At 41.0% G+C, this 20651-nt stretch overlaps 1 protein-coding gene across 1 annotated transcript in view; it reads right to left on the bottom strand.

The window, feature by feature from the left end:
- Positions 1–14015, bottom strand: part of RASGRP3 (RAS guanyl releasing protein 3) — a 114685-nt gene extending 100670 nt beyond the window's left edge. The window contains exon 1 of the mRNA XM_077135050.1: positions 13751–14015. The gene's annotated coding sequence lies outside the window, so the exon portion shown is untranslated. The remainder of the gene's footprint in view (positions 1–13750) is intronic.
- Between the last annotated feature and the right edge of the window lie 6636 nt (positions 14016–20651).

The following is a 20651-nucleotide window of genomic DNA, read 5'->3' as shown; positions in this document are numbered from 1 at the left end:
AAAATGTGACCCTGGTCATGCAACATACAAAAAAAAAAAAAGAATTAAGGTACTTAAAGCACTTAGCACAATGTCTAGTGGACATCAGTGAACAATGACTATTGTCACTTCTGTCCAGAATGTACTAAACTCCTTAATTGTGAGTTTAAAGAAAACCAGCAGATCTTGGTAACAACCAGTGCAAGTTCGTATGTGAGATAGATCGTTTTTTAAAAAATAAAGCAGATGCTCATTTTTGTGGTGATGATTTCATATATCAAGATATATCAAATTGTATTCTTCAAATTTGTGCAATTTGTTGTACGTCAATTACACTCCAACTAGAGCATTTTTTTAGAAAAAGGAAAGAACATGGAACCAACATTCTCAATAGTAATAACATGCAAATAGGAGAATGAGATCAGAACTAAAAGTTCTTGGGTCCTTCTCCTATTCAAAAGAAGGGTAAAAGATATTTACACTCGTAAGTATCAACTATTTTAAAAATACAAGTGTAACCACTAAAGGAAAATAAATAGATCATATAAATTCCTAACTGAGAAACCTTGAAAAATCCAAAAGAAGGCAAGAAAGGAGAGAAAAAGAAGAAAAAGGATGGTAAAGTACAAAATACCATTATTCATACCCCAATGACCACAAACGATCTCACTCACCATTAAAATGGAAAGACTATCAGATTAAATAAAAATCAGGGATGGGTCCAGTTTTAATCAGTAGGACTCTGAGAGTCTGCCTGTGTATATATGTGTCTGGGGAAATGCAGATGAAAATCCGAAACCTCTCCCCAACTCAACCTCTTTGGACAGCTTTTCCCAAGCCTTGAAATTGTTATTTTATATTACAAATAACAAAGGAGACACACTTGGGAGTGTGGGGGTCAAGCCGGGGAGGAGTGGAAGAGCGCCAAAGAGAGCTGGCAGGGAGAAATAACATACCCATGTACTGTAACCTCAGTGCAATGGTGAATGGCTTGCATGTGGGATCAATAACCAGCTATAATCCTGAGAATGCTGCAGCACTATCCTATTTCAAGTGAGACACTCAGGGGTCAATGTCTGGGACCACACTAGCTCCTCTTCCCCTTAGGAGGTCTGACTGTCAAAAGTCCTTCCCTGCCTGGCGGAGCTAAAACTCTTCTGGGAAATCTGAAGTAAACGTCATCAGGTCAGATGCTACAATTTTACTCATTCTTTTGTGGCATCTGCAACCTGGGCTAAATGGTTTTATCAATCTTATCTGGAAAACAGACGGAGGAGTTCGTCCCAGGAATTGATTCTTTTGTCTTCTTCCAAAAGAAGCCCACGTGACTCCTCAGACTGCCTGTGTTTGGCACGGCGCTTTCCCAAGTTTGATTTTGCACATGTCGGGGCTGATGTGCAGAGAGTTTGTGAGCGAGATCCTAGGAAACTTTGAACACTGGTGTGCTGCCTTAAGCAGCAACTCTCCAACGTCTTTCCCAGCAACTTCCCAGCCCAGTTAACCTGGAATCTGTGATCCTGTTATCATCACTGGGATGTCAACTTCTCCTCCACTTCTCCCGGCCCTGCCTTCACCTCGTCAGGGGCTGCTGGGTGAATCTGTCCTGTGCAAACACTGTTAGACCCTCAATAAACCAATAGGGTGCGAATGGCAATATCTACCTCCTGGATTTTTCTGAGAAGCAAATGAAAGAACGTAGGAAAAAAGTACTTTGAATAACTATAAATATTGTACACATTTAAATTGTACTCATTTTCTTGCATTTATACGACAGCTTTATAAGACAATTTGGAGGATTTGCTTCCCTGAGAAGTTCGAGTTGACATCTGTGGCCTTGTCTGCCTCTCCCTCCTACTTTTGGAACTTCCATGTGTTTTGGCTGGAGTTCACTGGCCCAGGGATGGACATGTGGCCCAAACTGGGCCAGTCATGGCACCTGCCTTGCTTTGGTCACATTTGAACTTTCTAAAGGTGAACACCTGATTCAGGTGAACTATTTGTAACCGAATGAGTCCTTTCCAGTGTTTTTCAGACACGGAAACAGACTTTTTTTTGCAGCCTAGTCATAAAAAAGAAAACCTAGAACCTGTTAACAGCCACGTTTTCTGCCTTGCCTACAACATTCTAGACCTGAGTGGAAGAAAGGAGAGGTTTGTGGTCTCAACTTCCAGTCTGTGAGCTTTCAATTAACTTCCTGGTTTTGAGTATGAAATGCCTGCGTTCAATTGGACCTAGCCCAGAGACTGGGGTCCCCCAGGGTAGAGACCCCATGTATTCTCTCGAGAGAATAAACCCCCAGTCTTCTGTTAGGGTAAGAGAGGGATGATTGGCCAATTGTGTAAAGCAGGGGTGCAGTCTTGGGGGTTAATTGCTTTTCTGTAAGATTTTCAACCAGTTTTCTTTGTTTTGGCCTCATCCCTCAACCAGTTTCAGTGGTATCTGTTACCACTAATTCTTGAGCCTCTGAAAGGTTCTCCAGGGCAAATTTGACTGGTTTTCTGCTCTCCATTGCAAAAGTAGTTGTTCTGCATCTGCTTTCCAGCTTCCAAATTATGGACATTGTCAGTTTGTTACTTTAAAAATCCTTTTGATCTAATTGTAACGGGATTTCAGAAGAAAGCAGAAGTAAATGTGGGCTAGAAGCCCAAAGTCTTTATAATACACTTCTCTCTCTACTCTCCGTGTCTGGTCCCTGGGACCTGTAGCCTGCCATGCCTACCCCCAATCTCTGTACTGTGGCCATGTCTTCTCAGCCAATCCTGCTTTCCTTAGGTGCAGGATTATATCAAATTGAGAAAAGCACAGATAACCCAACTTTATATCAAGGTATCTGGGGTTGAATTGCTTCTTTCTGGAATAGTGACAGTTTTATTTTAGTTGTTGCATATGTATGTATGTGATTCTAAAAATCACACATATTCACTATAACACAATGGAAAATATAGAAAAGCTCAAAGAAGAAAAATAAGATCAGCTCTAATCACAGGATTCTTAATATCATTTTGGTGTTTATATGTGGTAGCCCCCAGATGGGCCATAGACCCACATGTAACGTTGTATAGTCCTTTCCCACATTGAATCTGGCTGGGCCTGTGCAATACAGGAGGACACAGGAGAAGTGGAGGTGTAGAGCTTCCAAGGCAAGGTCAGAGAGAGAACTGGCACTTTCCTCTTGGTCTCTTACAGCTCTCTTTCTGCGGAGAGTCAGCTGCCCCGTCATGAGAACATTCAAGCAGCCCCATGGAGAAGACCACAAGGAGAGGAACTGAGGCCCCAGCCCACAGTTGGCACCAGCTTGTCAGCCATGTGAGTGAAGTGTTGAAATAGACCTTCCAGTGAGCATCAAGTCTTCAGATTCTTTCCCAAGAGAGTTTGAAATTGGGAGCAAGAGCTTTATCCATTTCTACCAATGCCCCGACAGAAAGGACATTCAGACTGGAGAGTTGATGGGCATCCTTCTCCATGTGCATGTTGAGGTAGAGAAACCTGGTGTTCTGGAGAGTGGGAAGGAGTGGAGGCAAGGGGCCAGGCAGTTCTAGAGGAGTGGAGGCGAGGGGCCAGGCAGTTCCAGTAAACTCCCTGCATGGGGCCACTAGCCTTCTGGTTTTTGGAGGAAGGCCCTTGCCAATTTCAACTTCACTTCCTGTGCTGCCATGAGACACATCTTTCCTTAGAACCAATGTAGCTAGTTTCAGTATATTTTTATTCCAGGCAATTTAGCTAAGATCTTGGGCAGTTTGCAGCCCAGGTGATTCCTGTGACAGTGTCCAGAGTTGAGTGTGTGGGAAAGACGAACCCTGAGCTTGAGGGCCCCTACGACAGTCCAGGAATAAGATCAAAAGGGACAAGAGTGGAGGCCATAATGATAGGAAGGAGGAACGGGATTGAGACTCACTGAAGGGGAAGAAATGATAGTCTTGGTTACTGGGAAGAGAAGGACATGATGGAGGAGGGGGACTCCCAGCCTCCGTGGGGCCACGTCGTCTCCAAAGGAAACAGCACAGGATAGGGAAGCAGGGTGGGGCTTTATCTTGAAGGTGCCAGGTTTGATGTGATGGCAGAGCATCAAGTAGAAACAGTTTGGACAGGTAAACACCTAGACCGAAAATTTAGGTTATAATTCTCTCAGAGCTAGATAAGAAAATTCAGGGTTATTCACATATCGAAACCACAAACAATTCTTTTAGGAGAAAGAGGATTTAGAGAGAAATGGGAAATAAGGGTACACAGTGACATTGGAGGGCAGAGGAAAAGTGTTCATAAGGATTCAAAGGAAATAGTGGCAATGCAGCATCTCCGAATTAAACAGAGGAAAATTTCAGATTTTTAAAGTGTGCAGAGTTCCAGAGGAATAAAAGTTGAGAAAAGGGCTGTTCGTGTCATCATTTAGGAAGCCTCTGTCATTGTAGCTTCAGTGGGGTTAAGGGGCAGAGCATCAGATTTTATGAGGTTAAAATTCTGAAAAAGAAGTAAGGAAATAAAGGTGGTATGAACAAAACACACTTTGGAAAATTGGGCAGTGAAATCAGATTCAAATGGGCAACTAGAAGGAGTAGCAGATTTAAGTGTGTTGGGTTGTAGTTTTCCATGGCAAGGAAGAGATAAGAGTGCTTAACAAAAACAGTCCTAGAAGCTAAAGAAATTGAGAGAGGACATAGGCACACCTCAGAGATATGTGGGTTTGGTTTGAGACCACTGCAATAAAGTGAGTATCGCAATAAAGCGAGGCACACCTATTTTCTGGTTTCCCAGTTGTGCCGGTATGAAAGTATTATGTACCACAGAAAAGACATTTTTAATCCAGATCCAATCTTGTGAGAGCAGCCATTTCTTTTAACCTTGATTCAACACTGCAGGTTAAAAAATTTTTATTTGATTATTACCACGGTGATGTGACATGCCCATTTGTGGGTGTGACCTTTTCATTAGAGAAGACGTGACTCCACCTATTCTAGGTGGGTCTTGATTAGTTTACTGTATTCCCTTGAAAAAGTAAACAATTTGGAGAGAGCCAGGAAATGACAGAAACCTCAGAGCCAACAGAGAGAGCTGACCAAAACTTCAGAGCAGAGCTGACACAGATGCTAACACTTGGAAAACAGAGACACGGATGTTCGGAGATGCTTGGAGCCCAGCAGACGTCACCATGAGATGTTAAACAAGCCAGAACCTGGAGAGAGCCAAGGGAATCCAAGAGATGAAAGCCAGATCCAGAGAAGCAAAGTGAAAACCTCCACAGGAACAGAGGCTGAAAGCAACGGAGCCCAGGAGCAAGGGACCAGCAGATGCCAGCCACATGACTTCCCAGCTGACAGAGGTGTTCCTGACCCATCAGTCTTCTTTTATTAAGGTATCTCTCCCTGGATGCCTTAGTTTTGACATTTTCAGAGAGTTAGAACTGTAAACTTGTAACTTATTAAATTAATTCCCTTTTAAAAGCTGTTCCATTTCTGGTATATCGCATTCCAGCACTTTCCAAACTGGAACACCAGTCATATAAAAATTATGTGTATTAGAATGCCTTCCTTTCATGTGGGAGATCCGGGTTCGATTCCAGGACCATGCACTCCCCCACAAAAAAAAAAGTAAATAAATAAATAAAAGTTAGGTGTACATTATACTGCAGCTTGCTAAGTATGCAATAGCACCCTGTCTTTAAAGACAACACAGATACCTAAATTAAAACACGACACCGAGACACAAAGAGACACATGTTGTTGAAGAAGCGGCTCTCATAGACTTGCCTGATGCAGGGTTGCCACAAACCCTCAACTTGTTAAAAACAAACAGAAAAACCCACAATATCTGTGAAGTGCAGTAAAGTGAAGCACAATAAAACAAGGGAAGCCTGGACTTAAGAAGGAAGAATTGATTTATGGGGTGGCAATGGGGTGGTTTCAGATACAGGAAATACTCATGAATATTCCAAAGCTGGCACCTCCATGAGTAACAACCATCCCACCCTTTGCCTTTGTCAGTGGATCTCCTTGTGAAACCACCACCTCAGTTCCCCGGCCACAAGAGATTTCAGGAAAGTGTCTCAGAAAAGATAAATCACAAGGATGTATTGTTGTACTGGTCCAGACTCTTACTCCTTGGGCTACATGCATAATCTCAACTCTCCTGTATGCCCCGAAATTCTCTTGTTGATTTGTAAAACCAACCACTAGAAGCATTCAACCCAGATGGCTGACCCTGCCTGAAGGCCAGTCAATGCCTGTTTTTGCCATCCCCCCCTTCCCTCTTTGATTAGTGGTCAGAAAAAGCAATGGGAGGGCGGGCCACAATGGCTCAGCAGGCAGAGTTCTCGCCTGCCATGACGGAGACCCGGGTTCGATTCCCGGTGCCTGCTCATGCAAAAAACAACAACAACAAAGCAATGGGAACCTCTGCACTTCCAATTAACATCAGGAAGGACACTCTCCATGCAAAGGAGTTGCAGACACCTCTCTCCCCACCATTTAGATTTCAGAGAAATGATCCAAAGCCCTATCCCTCAACCCAAGAGATTGGAGCGATTTTGTGCAATTCTCTTTCACATATGCCCACATGTATCTCTCTAGTTCTAATCATTCGCCACTCTTCTCTTCCACATTTTAGCCAAAGGTTACCTGGGGAAAATCTCACCCTATTTGGGAACCAAGAAAGGTCCTAGCTCTGGGAACACACCAAGAGCAGTGCCAGAGTTGCCTCATCCTTAAGGAAAGGGTAAGTCAAAGCTGAAAGTAAGATTAGACGTCAAAGCCAACAGGTCGTTTCCACCTGAGAGCAGCTGAGATTAAGGCAGTGCCCTAAAAATAAATAAGTAAATAAAAGTGCTTACAAATCTATTTCCTTATTCTTCTTTAGTCCACTAAATTTAGCGAATTTAGTAGAAATTTGCCTTCCTACCAACATTAATAGACAAATTAATGTGATTTATCTTGTATGCTTGTCACTTTTTGCATGGCCCTTAGTAGATGCTTTGTCCGTATTTGTTGCTTTGGACACAAAGTCAGTACAGTGCATTCTTTTTCTGCTTTGGCTAATTATGAAAGTGATGGAAGTATTGTTTCTACTGTGTTTCATTGTAAACTACGGTATTTCAGGTACACAGACCCAGTCACCATTTATACCTTTGTTTCCACGGGGAAATGGAAAACGAATTCAGAGGGCCAAGAAAATTCCTAAAAAGAAAATTCCTAAAAACAAGCTTTTGGCGCTAATATTACCAATTTGTAAATCATTCAGTGTACGGTTGTTATTCATATTTGAAATGTCTTTAGCTTTTATTTTGATTTTAGAGTTTTCTGACTGTTTTGAATCTAGCTTCATAACCAATCCCCATGGAGTAGAACTGGACCCAAGATATGATCGGTGGAGGTTGCTCCCACCCCTTAGGACTGCAGAGACCCGTGCTTCCAGGTCTTCTCCTGGCAGCACCGCAGGAACCTACAGCGTCTTCTGGTTGAGCCGCTTCCATGAGTTCTGTTTTTGTGTCCCTGCATTAAGCACACAGAGCTACGTTTAGAGCTCCAGCTGACTGGCATGAGAGTCCCCAGGGTAAGGCAGTTATTACACAAGCTGACCGAGCCACATGTCCTACTGGTCCACGAAGACGATGCAGCATGCAGAGTAGACCTCAGTCAGCAAGCAGTCACAATGCTAGGAGGGGCTTTTTTTTCACCCAATTACTAAAAATTTCTTTCTTTGCACTAAGTTTTATGGCCTATTAAGAGCGCAATGTCTATAATAGTTTCTGGAAGTTAGCTTTAGACGATGTAACAAAATATATTGCAATGTCTCAATTTACGTGAAAACATCATAATAAAATAAAGTCTCTAGAATCACATAATCCAGATTTCAAAATGCTAGGTTTTTAAAAATCGATGTAACCCTTATTCTTAATTGGAGAATCCGTAATTACCTGGTCTACGGTGAACAGTCGGATTGTTTTAAAAGGTCACACCTCAAATGCTGCCAAGTCCTTGCTTACTTTTCACCCATTTGGTTTTAGCTGATACATGAAAGGCAGGCCAGCCCAGTGTACCAGGACAGAGAAAACTGAGTCCCAAATCGACAGAAGCATCTCACAGTCCAAACTGCAAATGTTCTTTAAAGAACGGAGAGCAGCACTACAGCTTTTTTTTCCAGATCTGCATGGTCCAGTACCATGCATGACCTGTAGGTACCTGAAACTACCGAGCACTTGAAATGAGCCTAGTCTGGAATTGAGACACGCAGTAAGTGTAAAATAACATGAGATTCCAAAGATTTGGTACACACAAAACCAGGAATGGAAAACGTATCTCATTAATAATGTCTTCTATTGCATGTAGGTTGCAATGATAAAAGTTTTGAGTATAGTGGGTTAAACTATACCGTTAAAATTAATTTCACCTATATGTGCGTGTGTGTGTTCAATGTGGCCACTAGACAATGCAATGTGACCCGCGTAGCGGGCATTTGTAGATCGCATTATATTGCTATTGGACATTGCTGGCCTAGAGACTCCCACGGTAAACAGCATGGCCAGTTAGTGGTCTTTAGGGCTAGAAGTCAGCGCTGCTACAGAGCTTTACTGCAAACCAGACTAAAAGTAGACTAGACTTGGAGTGAAAGGTACAGCAGCCCCCGTGTGCTCAGTTCTCCCATCCGAAGATTTCTAATCACACCAACAGGACAGTTAGGTCTGCGGATACAAGCCTCTAGGAGACAGGTCTTGCTCAGCTCTTTCCCAATTTATAACAAATAGCCCCATGTGTTCATCTCGGGGGTTATCAATGATGCCCCTTTTAGAGGACTTTGAAAAGAGTTTAACAGGAGCGACAACTTGGAATTGTCCACATGTGGGCAGCAGGCGGCTCACCACAGGCAGGGAATGAGAGGCCGCGGGGCCGGGCGTTACCACTGAACATGTGCTGCAGGGAAGACTCACTCCCACCTCGAATATTAATAAACATTAAAAGTTCAGCTCCAAAGCCCTGGCGTAGGATTAGCAGGTTACTAAACTAAAAACTTATCGGTTGGGAGGGCCACGGTGGCTCAGCAGGCAGAGTTCTCGCCTGCCATGCCGGAGCCCAGGGTTCGATTCCCAGTGCCTGCCCATGCGAAAAAAAAAAAACATATTGGAAGGGGGTGCAAGTGGTAGAATTCTCGCCTGCCACGTGGGAGACCCAGGTTCGACTCCCACGCCATGCACTTCCTCAAAAACAAACAAGCAAGCAAGCAAAACAAACAAACAAATACAACAAAACAGACAAACATTCTACAGTTGATGCTGCAATAATGGGATACTCATATGGAAAAATAAAGAAATGTGACCCCGCCATACAGCATACAAAAAAAAAACACAAAAAACATATTGCTGGTCACCGCTGCCAGCAAAGAGTTGTGTAAGTGCTGATAAAAACAATAGTGATTGCAGGAATAGATTGAGAACAAAACAATAATATCTTTGTAGTGTTGTGAAATCTTTGCATGGATAAAGTTGACTGGCTCCATTACATTTCCCAGTCTGATTTGCTGACCATCTTGTCTGCCCATAATTGTTTTCTGCCATTCATTTCCTCCAATTGTCAATTATTACTAAAACAATTATGAAAAAAAAAAAGTGTGTGCCTTTGTTTCCTGTTGCTGGTGAATGCAGTGAAGTCACAGACCAGGCAAATGCATGATAATCTTTTCCATTACAATGAATTATTCTGTCACAAACAGGATATAGAAGCTGCAAGAGGCTGGATTAGTACAAGCATATTATCCCAGCCATGACAGCAAGAAATTAGAACACTGGGACTTAGTGTCCCACTTTTTAAAAGCGTATTGATTATTATTAGTCTCAATTACAAAAATAGCACGTGCTTATCCTGAGAAACTTGCAAACTATAGAAAGAGACAAAGTGGGAAATAAAAATCACCATGACTCCCACCGTCCAGAGACTATTCCTATGGTTAACATTTTGGTGTGTGTGTTTTTAATTCTTCTTTATTTATATGTAAATATTTTTTAAGCAAATGGGATCACACCGTGTATAAATTTCGTATCCTGCTCCTTTTCACCTAACATCTATCATCAGTCATTTCCAATACTGTTAAATATTTTAATGAAATTTCATGACTGTACAGAATTTCATATTGGTGGGTATTAATAATTCCTTTATTTTTGTCTATTTTAGGTCAGTTCCAAAATCTGTCTGTTATAAATAAATAAGCATTCTTTTACATATATTTTTATCTGAACCCATGATTATTTCCTTAGGATAGAGTCCTAAAAGATAGACTTTTCACTTTTTATTTAGAAATATGTTGTAAAATTTGAAGTAAATATTAGGAATTAAAAAGTCTAGGAAATTTTCATAACAATAAAGGAACATCTGTGCATCCAAAGTTTAATAATCAACCATCATATAGGTGCTCTCCTAAAAGGGCAAAAACTGACATGCGCCTACTGATTAGAAAGCTGAAGATAAATCTAAAACTACACTATTCAAAATGTCCTTTGGGCCAGCCAGCCGGGAGGGGGTGTGTAATTGGATGGCGCCCTTTTCCAGAATCTCCTAGCGCTGCTAGCCTCCGACCATTGGAATGTCTACAGGTGACTCTGCAGCAATCCCGCGAATTCTCGCCCACCAGGGAGCTGGTTGTGTTGGTCCCAGCTTCCCAGGAGCTTGCTTCTAGCAGCTGCCTCCACTGTCCCTGGCCGGGGCCCAGCACGCTTTGCTGATGCTGCCGCTAGGGGACAGCGGGGGACAGGGAGAGGCCCCCAGCACGCCTCCGGGGCAGGGTTTCCAGGCGGCGCAATCCATCTTTATTCACTAGGCGACTGAGGGAAAATTGAAAATGAGGCACGGCGGGGAGACCATTCAGGTGAAATGCATGCATGCATACATGCACACAGACGAAAGCATTAGTGCGTAAGCGTCTCCCGTTTCCTCAGAAAGGTGAACCAAATAGTGTAGAATTCTACCAGGGCTTTCTCGAGCTTTCTCCTCTTGCCCTATGATATTCCCGCTGTTCCCGGCATGCTGGTTAACTCTTTATTCCCCGGCAGGGGTGACACATTTAGCAAATAGCACCCACTTAAATGTGAATTTCCGATGGACAGTGCATGCTGTTTTAGTGTAACTGTGTCCCATGCAAAAGACGCCATGCACCGCTGTGCTGTAGGACATACTTGCACTTTGTTATTTATCTGAAAGTCGCATTTAACTGGGCAGGTCTGTATTTCACCCAGCAACCCTAATCTCCGGGCACCCCAGGGACAGCCCATCTCTGCCCCTGCTCTCGGCTCTCTGGTTCTCTGGAATGCTCTTCCACCTCCCTCTAAACCCACCCTCCTCTTTGCCCTTAAAGACAGCTCAGCCCCGCGCCTTGGCGAGACCTGCATGGATCAGTCCTTCCTTAACTGGTACTGATCATCCACGTCATTAATTCGGGTTCAGACAGAGGATGCTTTGTGTCCTATAGACATAATTCCCTTTTCCCAAATAACCGTTCAGTTTACTGAGGGTGGAGATTGTTTTACTAGTAGGAACATGTAATAAACGTGCTTTGGCCATGCGGTGCTCTGACTTATAATGCAGGGTGTGAGGGGAGGAGAGGGCAAAGCGGGTTCCAGAGGCCTAGGACACAAGCGTGAGCACACACGAGTCAACACGCCACTGCCTGGCAGTGTCAGCCAGGGTGGGCGTGGCCGCCTGACTCCCACAAGCCCTACCCACACCCCCCACGCCCCCCACCCTCCAGCACACCTTCCAAGTTACAGATTGCAGTGGGTGATATCTGAATTTCTCGTGGCTTCCTGTGAACGCTTCAGAAAACAGATTTCACTGATATTTCAACTTGAGGGTCAAGCTGGCTGCACTGTGCAACTTGTAAATATATAGTGATTACAGGAGTTGTACTTCTATTCAATAAAGAGAACAAAAAAAAGAAGAAGAAGAAGAAGGAAGAAATGAAGAATTGACAAAATATTTTCAAAATTAGCTAACTCTAATAACTTAAAAGACTCTCAGGGGCTTGAAATATGTGAAAGCCTGTGAAACTATTAAGAAGCCCGTAAAACTGTTAAGCAATTCCCAAGCCGTCCATCTGGTATCATTGGCATTCCGTGAGTACAGTTATAAGCATCGACGGGCAGCCAGAAAGTGATGGCCAACAAAAATAGTGAAAAATACATTCTCAGGATAAAATTACTTAATGCATAATGTAATCTACTTTTTTTTTTTAACGTTCACTAGTGCTATAACATTTGTATTCTCTTAATCTAAACATATGGATGTGTCGAATGACAAAGATGTTTCAAAACTCTTGGGGGAATGAGTCCAATGTTCACAGAAGTTAGGAACGCTGCGGGCCACATTTCTATCACCAGAGCCACGTGGAGGCGCAAATGATTGAGTCTCCTCAGCTCGTGCTTTGTGGAAGCAAGAAAGTGGGTTCGGATTGATTTTGCATCATAGGGGTGTCCTGAGCTTGTTTGGCTTCTCCAGACCCATCCTATCGGTCCAGATGATTCCATTTTCCTGTTTTTACAGGAAAAGTTCAACCAGGAAATCTTGTTCCTTCTACACGAAAACATCATGCTTTGCTACAATTTCTACGGAATGAAGCACAATTTTCTAATCAGAAAGCGCAACCCTTAAATTCTCCCAGGAAACAGAGCAGCCAGTGAGCTCCCCGGCTGGGAAAAACCCACCCAAAGCCCGGGTCACCTCTGGGGACTGCAATTTGTCTGGCTCAGCTTTGCTGGTCTCCAGCTTTGCTATCTTGTGACGGATTTTTAAACATACCCATCTCAAACTGGGATGAGCCAAAATAACAGCAACACATTTCCTTCTTCTTTTTCCTTTTCAGTAAACCACCAGCGCTTTGTTCCTTTGACAGTCATTGGGACAACATTAATCACGTCGCTCAGACACATGCGGACCTTATCAGCAGCGACAGCACACGTGGGGCACCATTTCAAACTTGCCTAATGGCAAGGAATGTTTAAAGCATTGGGAATGTCCCTCGGAGCGTTCCAAGATTTTGTGGGCACCATCAACCATTCTTGGATTTAATCCATTTCCCCTCAATCTTTCCACTTCCAAATCCAGTGACATTTTTCAAGGCAGTCAGAAAATATATGCTGAAAGTTCTGAACCGATCATTGAAATGGAAATAATTATCCAACAGTCTCCATCACGGAAATTGTTGGATACTGGGCTTTCAGGTGCTTCTAGAAGGGTCTCTTTTGTTGCAAATTAATGTCCAGTAAAAAAAAAAGTGTTTGCATTCAAAATAATCCTTATTTCCACTTTGTTTTACACAAAATCTAAACTGCAACTAAAATGCTTTTACAATAATTGCCCATTTTTGCTTGAGGACCTATCTATTTAATGTACCTTAGCAAGCATTGACCAAAGAAATGGTGGATGGGATATTAGTCAGCACTTTGAGAAGGACAGAAAACAGACAAATATTAAAGACTGTTTTTTTGGAAAATAATCTTCAGCAAAATTATTATGCTATGCAATCCCACGGTGATAATGTAACTAAAGAAGATTTACAGGAAATAAAGTTATCTTAAGGAATAACTACTTTTTTTCAATATTTATTATCGTGGTTAAAAACTGAAAATGTTATAATTATGGCTGTTTTCTACATTTCTTTAGAAATATATGTAAAGGTCAGTAAAATGCTGTATGAGGATCTGCCTTCAGATTATGTATATATTGTCTGTGGCTAATATCCATAGGCCATAAACTACATTAAGAAACAGCAGTGGACAGTCTTAAAAATAACAGCTTACCTTAACTTGCAGACATGGAACGATCTGAAGCCCATCCCTCAATAGAATCCTGCTTCTTCTTTCCACTCCACTTATCACCAACTCTTTTCTCTTCAATGTATTTAATCATCTAGAGATTCCTATTCCCTCCTCTGAAATGCTGTCATCACCTCCATTGCTCGGCTTTGTAGGGAGAGGAAAAAAACTCAAATTTGCAAGTTGTTTATGCCTAACAACGACTGAAGCTGCTAAGCTTTGAGTTCAATGAATTAAAGGTTGTTTGGCTAAATGGCAGGCACACTTCCTCCTATTCTTTCCGAACTTAGTTTTCCTGCCTCCAGTGGAGCTTTTTCCTTTCCTGGGCTATAAATAGGCTGGTCACAACAGTACTAAGGAAAAAAAGAAGACAGGAAGTGTATTTGATTTCAAAAAGCAATCTTAGGTATATATGCGCATATATATATATGTTTCTTAACAATAAATACCAATAAACAAGCTAAAGAAAATTTGGCCTCAAATAATCCAGCTTTGGTATGTGTACCATAATAAAAAAGAATTTATTTCCTAGAGTCTTTGGTTTTGCTATAAGTTGCCATTTTCCATAAGCAAAGCTTGAGCTTGGAGAGGTATCGTTTTCTATATAAAATACCACTATATCAAATACCTTATTTCCCATGAGAATGCCATATAAATTGGATTTTCGGGGGGGAAATAAGGGTGTTGGTGGGGGTGGGGGTGGGTCACTATAGTTGGTTCTTTTTACTCAAAGGAAGGCAAAGTACTTGTTGAGGCAAGCTTCAACAGAAAGAAGATATCATAAGGTGAGTAAGACACACAGATCTGGCTTAAAAGAAAGTATGCAGTAGAGTTTGCAATCTGATCGACACTGCACTAAAGCTATAGTAGGTGGCCACCACCGGGCCACTCAAAGCAGCTCTACCTCTCATAGTTGCAGACAACACAAGCTAAATTAAAATGAGATAATGTCCATATGTCAAGCTGGCATATATGAACACGTTTATAATATCTGACGCTATTTGAAGTGTGGAGAAAGAAGCATTCCTATTAGATGATGGAAATGTAAATTGGTATAAACTACTTGGGGGACAATCCTCAACTTCTTTTGAGATGTTGAGGGCATGCACCCTACAAGATACTTAATCAAGTTGCTTCTGTGAAGTGGGAGTGGAAGCCTGGAATGGGAGCATGATTTACTTTATGATATGGATGTTTTATACTTATTTAATTGTTATGTTGTGAATGCACTACTTTAAAAATTTGAAGATAGGATTTTTTAAAAATGTCATCACTTAACGTTCTCCATATGCTTCTATTAGATATCTATCATCTCTATCTACCTATCTGTTTGTCTATCTGTCTATCCATCCATCTGTCCATCCATCCGTCCATCCATCCATCCATCCATCCATCCATCCATAGATCTATCCATCCATCTGCTTACTTACTGTCTGCCAACAAGTTAAGCTGGTTAACACTTTAAGAAGCAATTCAAGGATGGCTAGAGAATCTCTCTATATGCGGGCTACCCAAAAGAAGGGGCTCCGGGGGCCAGTAGCCTCTGTAGTATCTGGATCAGAATTTCAGGGGCGGGGTGGGGGTGGGTAGCAATCTGTTCTAATTCCAGGTGGTCTGATGCTTTAAGAATATGTAAGAAGCACTGGGCTATAGAGTTATTCTATTTGTTTTATTACCTCTCATTTTAAAGAAGATTTGAGACAGCTGATTTTTTTTAATCAATATAAGAAAAAATCAGGGAAAATTAAAATACTTTTTTTTATGGTGGTGACTCCTATTTAGAAGGAGTAAAACATTTTTCACATATAATGTTAAGAAGACACTCTAATTTCCCAGTTACTTTGAAGCAGCTGCCAGAATCAAGGCAAAAACAGTGGAAAGAATAAGCTGTGGTATTCAAGGGAGAGACAAGAGAATTCTCACACTGGAGGTAGTCCAGATAAATATGGATAAATTCAAAGCAAACTTCACTAATAGGCATTTGTTAAAATTATGAGTTGCCTAAAATAGCACAAAATCTAAGTAAACAGTGAGAACATAAGTTAAAAAAAAAAATCCCTAGGTGAAAATAAAATGTTCCATTCCATATTTTTGCTTAGTGATTTGATGACTGTTTTCTCACCCATCTGTTTCTTGATCATTCTTAGCCTAACTGCAAAGAACTATATAACAGAAACAATAGGCTGGACAATGAGCTCAGCCAGAGCCGGTGAGGGACAGATCCCATCCCAGGCACAGATGGGGAGAAAAAGATATCCTTAAAAGAGAGAAAGAAGGGAAGACTCACCTCCGTGTAACAGCAGAGAAGGAGAAGGAGTCCCGGCGGTCAGGAAGGAACAGCTGCAGTGTGCTGAAGTAGCTAAAAGGTACAAGAGTTGACATTGGCATGAAAATGGCTGGCAATGGGGCAACATGTTTCTGAGAGTAAACCATGCCCTGTGTGAGAAGAACGGACTCTTCAAAGAGACGCCGAGCACATCTACCAGGCTTTCATTGGTCTCTGGAAACATTCGTTCTCTTTGTGTGGGGAAATGTTTTAGTTCTCAAAAAGAACAACTTCATGAACTTACTCACTATAGCCCAACTCCAGAAACGAAGCATTCAGCTATTTAGGGAGAAAAGAAAGGCTCTGTATTCTTACTTTAAAACTAATGATAGTCTCCCTCAAAGGCATAAGGGAAAACGTCAAAGGCCTCATCAGAAACTTAATTGCGGCTTTCTTCAACTATTTTGCTTCTGTAAATGGAGGAAAAGGCATTATTTTAAAATTATAGTCACTGTTTTCGTTTCCTAAGCTGCTCAGAGGAGGTACCATGAAATGGGTTGGCTTCAACAGGAATGGAGTAGATATAAGAATGCATTTTTCTGGGGTACATAAGCTTCAAACCACCTCTGTCACCTAAAAAGAATTTTAACATAGTCAATACAGAGGAAATTCACGCAAAAGTCTTCTAGGAAAAAAGCAAAAATAGTCTGCACATTATTGCTCAAATTGATGGAATGCATTGTATGTATCTGAACCCCTATGACCCACAGGTACTTTTTTAATAATAGCCTATCTCTGTTAGCAAAGGCGATTACCCAGTTTTGGGGCACTGTGTTCCTTTTACTTGAATTGTTATAGCTTCCTAATGAAGATAAATTAGAACTGCTAGAACGGCTAGTCAAAAGGATGCAGGTAAAAGGTGAGTCTCTAAATTTTAGCAGAGCATTGTAAATGTAGCTGCAAGTTAGAGAGGAGTTATACATTATAAAAAAGTAGATTTTAAAGTTAACAACTCTTTCAAGGAACTAGGAGACTTGGTAAGAGAGAAATGAAATACTTCCATTCATTACATTTAATGGTGTTCATCAGTCATTTATTTTCACTTCGTCTAACTCTCTATAAACAGCAATGTCAAAGTTGCCTTGCAAAATTATGACAATCCTAGCACAAATAAAAGAGTTCACAATATCTCCAAGGGAAAGTCAGTCTTGGTAAAGTCCAGTGGAAAAATCTAAACAAGAATGCCTTCCCTGTGTCTGGCTTTGGCCACCACTGCTATTCTGCCACTTTGCCATGTATCTAAAATAACACAGCACAAGTTTTCACATTAAAAAGAGAGAGAAAGAGAGAGAGAGAGAGAGAAAGGAACTTGTTCTGATGACAAATGCCTAGATTTTGTTCAGTTTTGTCAAAACTAAAATCTAACGTCATAATAACTTAAGGGAATTCTAACTGGTGTTGTGGTAATTCTTTATATCAATTCTGAAAAATGGGCTCTTTCATCCTGCTGTTTTGGCCAGTTGGGTGTTTCTTTGGGAAAAGCCTTTGGACTCAACCATAGGCTTATTTGTGAAGCTAATCACTGTTGGAAGCAGGACCAAGCAAAACCACTGCTGGGAGGGAAATCTGCAGAAAGAAAAAACAGACCACTGAAAGGGACTCATTGTAGGGACAGTGCATGACACACATATGAAGGCGGGGAGACTGCCATGGGCTCCCAAAGCACTGGTTCCTAATTATTACCTCCTTTTGTACAATATTTGGAAGCAGAGAAGGAAGTGGTGGGGAGAGCATGGCAGTGAAATTGATTTGCCCGGCAAAGATGAAAACTGATTGTTTTGGCAGTCACGCTAGTCTAGGAAAAGACCAGGTGGTAGGTTTTGCTGATTTAACAGTCTACCCAGGTTCCTTGCTTAAACAATAGATTGGTTTGATTTTACAATAGGGTCAATATACTCCATAATTCCTGAGCCATATAATTATGTCAGAGCTGAAACTGATTTTATATTGATGGTGTCAAGGTGAACACAACCACAAACTAGAATCCTAATATAAGTTATTTGATGCACGCTCAGCCCAATAAGATCTAACAAATTAAAATGACTGAGTTTTTTACAATGTGACTGTGGAATTGTGAAAACCTTGTGTCTGTTGCTCTTTTATCCATGGTATGGACAGATAAGTAAAAATACATGGATACAGATAAAATGAATAATAGGGGGAAAAAGGGTAAAATTAATTGGGTACATGGAAACACTAGCAGTCAATGAGAGGGAGGGGTAAGGGGTATGGTATTTATGAGGGTTTTGTTTTCCTTTTTATTCTTTAGAGTGATGTAGATGTTCTAAAAACTGATCATGGGATTGAATACACAACTATGTGATGATATTGTGAGCCACTGATTGTACACCATGTATGGAATGTGTGTGTGAAGATTTATCAATAAAAATATTTTTTTAAGTAAAAACAAAAACAAAAACAAAAGCCTTTAGTCTTCTGGTTGTGTCACAAATGACCAAAATAATAAAGGGCACACGCGAGTGATGTAAAAATCCTGTTGTGGTTTCAAATTCTGAGTTACCTGTTATTATTTTTAGAGGTTTACTTGTAAAAGTGTTAGGTTTCCCTGTTGCCAAGATAGCTATATTTGTAAGCTATTGTTGGATAACAGTATTACACACAGTTAGCAACTTAAAAAAAAATCCATTGTCTCATGGTTTCTGGGGATCAGAAGCCCAGATGTGGCTTATTTGGATCCACTTTGTCCACACCAGAAGGCTGTGATCAAGGTATTGACTTTGGTCTCAACTGAAGCTCAACCGGGGAAGGAGCTGCTTCCAAGCTCTTGTGGCTGTTGGCAGCATTCAGGTCCTTTCAGGTTGTTGGATAGAGGGCTTCAGTTCCTTCCCCACATGGGAGCTTGCTTTTTCAAAGTCAGCAAGGGAAGGAGCTTATGTTTTAGCAAAATAGTTTATAACTTATGTAAGGTAGTTATGTACTTGGAATCATGCATACCGTCTCTCATCTTTGGCAGATTCAGTTGGTTAGAAGCAAGTCACAAGAATTGTCCTCTTGGAGGGGGGTGGGGAAGAGATCAAAGGGCATGAATACCAGGAGGTGGGAGTAGTGGGGACCGCTGCAGAGTCTGAATCCCCGCCTCCCAACCGAAACCTCATTTTCTCTCTTTTAAAGCACTGGGAAATGCACTGCCTTGAGAGAGAATTGAGTCATCCCTACCATTATGCATTCCTGAACAGCTCACAGACTAAATGTCCCCATACCATGTCCCTGGATGCTTTCACTTCTAACCCTCTGTGACTTTGGACATGCCCTTCCAAGCCTCTCAGCATTTTGAAATGCCACAAATCCTACTTTCTGGTTGTATGAATACAAAGCATTTGTTGACCCCTGTGCTCTTGTTGACATCTTAATAGAACAGTAGGGTAGGAGGAAGAAAATTATAATACATGAGTCCTTTAGAGAAGTTAAAAGACAAGTCTGTTATGGTCCAATCTTTTGTTCCCACTTTGATGTTTATATTTCTAAAGCATGATGTCATTCTAAAAATACACAGAGAGAAAACCATTATTAACTTCATGTTGGGTAGGCAAATTTTGAGCTAAATCTATGTTCTCTGGGGGGAACAAATTACATTTCACATTACAGCCAAGGAATATTGAGTGCATGAAGAAATCACTTTTGGCAGTGTAAACTCATAGACCCTCGGGCTAGACAGCGTCTTTGTGGTCATCTGTCTAATTATGCATCTGATGGGCAAATCTCTTACAGATCATGAACAACAAATTCTCTTGTTCATGTCAAAGTAAACATTGTTAGACTTAATTGTATGTCCTTGCAATATCGCAAATGCAATCAGCTCTATTAAAAATAAAATTATGAATTTAATCTAAATGAGCCAAGCCAAAATTGCTTTGCTCACTGGATAAATGAACTTTCCTTTTTCTTCAGGTAAATTATTAAATTCTTAAGTATATAGAATTTTATTTATTATTATTATTATTATTATTATTATTATTATTATTATTATTTGCATGGGCAGGCACCGGGAATTAAACTCAGATTGAATCAAGAACTCTGCCTGCTAAGCCACTGTGGCCTGACCAGTACATAAAATGTTAACCATATAGTCACAGCTATTCTTATGGGGATAGAACACACAGCGGAGCACTATAAATGGTCTTTTATCCTTCTTGAACTATACAGATTAAAAATCGTAAGTCAGATTTAAACTAGGAATGTTTCATTTCCATTTAGAGGGTGAAATGAATAAATAGTTCAAAAAGGAAATTGCATTTCTAGAGCTATATGAGATTAGAGCATCTGAGAGTCTGGATTTTAAGACACAAAAGCCACGTTTTTGGCATTTGTGTCATATTATAGCTCCCTACTATACGGCTTCTCAAATGCCAAATATCTATGCACAGCTAACTCTGAAGGAAATCAAAATGTTAGATATTGTATTTTATATGGACAACGAAGCCTAGCAAAATACTTTTGTTTTTCCTAAATGTTTCAGTTTAGTACAAAGGGCTAAGCTTGAGCCATATGAGAGAAAAATAAAATTAAACATTTTGTCCCTGCTATAAAATTCCTTCTAAA

The sequence above is a fragment of the Tamandua tetradactyla genome, chromosome 17 (genome assembly GCF_023851605.1).
Source record: "Tamandua tetradactyla isolate mTamTet1 chromosome 17, mTamTet1.pri, whole genome shotgun sequence".
In the NCBI taxonomy this organism is placed as follows: Eukaryota; Metazoa; Chordata; class Mammalia; order Pilosa; family Myrmecophagidae; genus Tamandua; species Tamandua tetradactyla.
The sequence above is the reverse complement of the archived record's forward strand: the minus strand, read 5'-3'. Positions and strand labels throughout refer to the sequence as shown.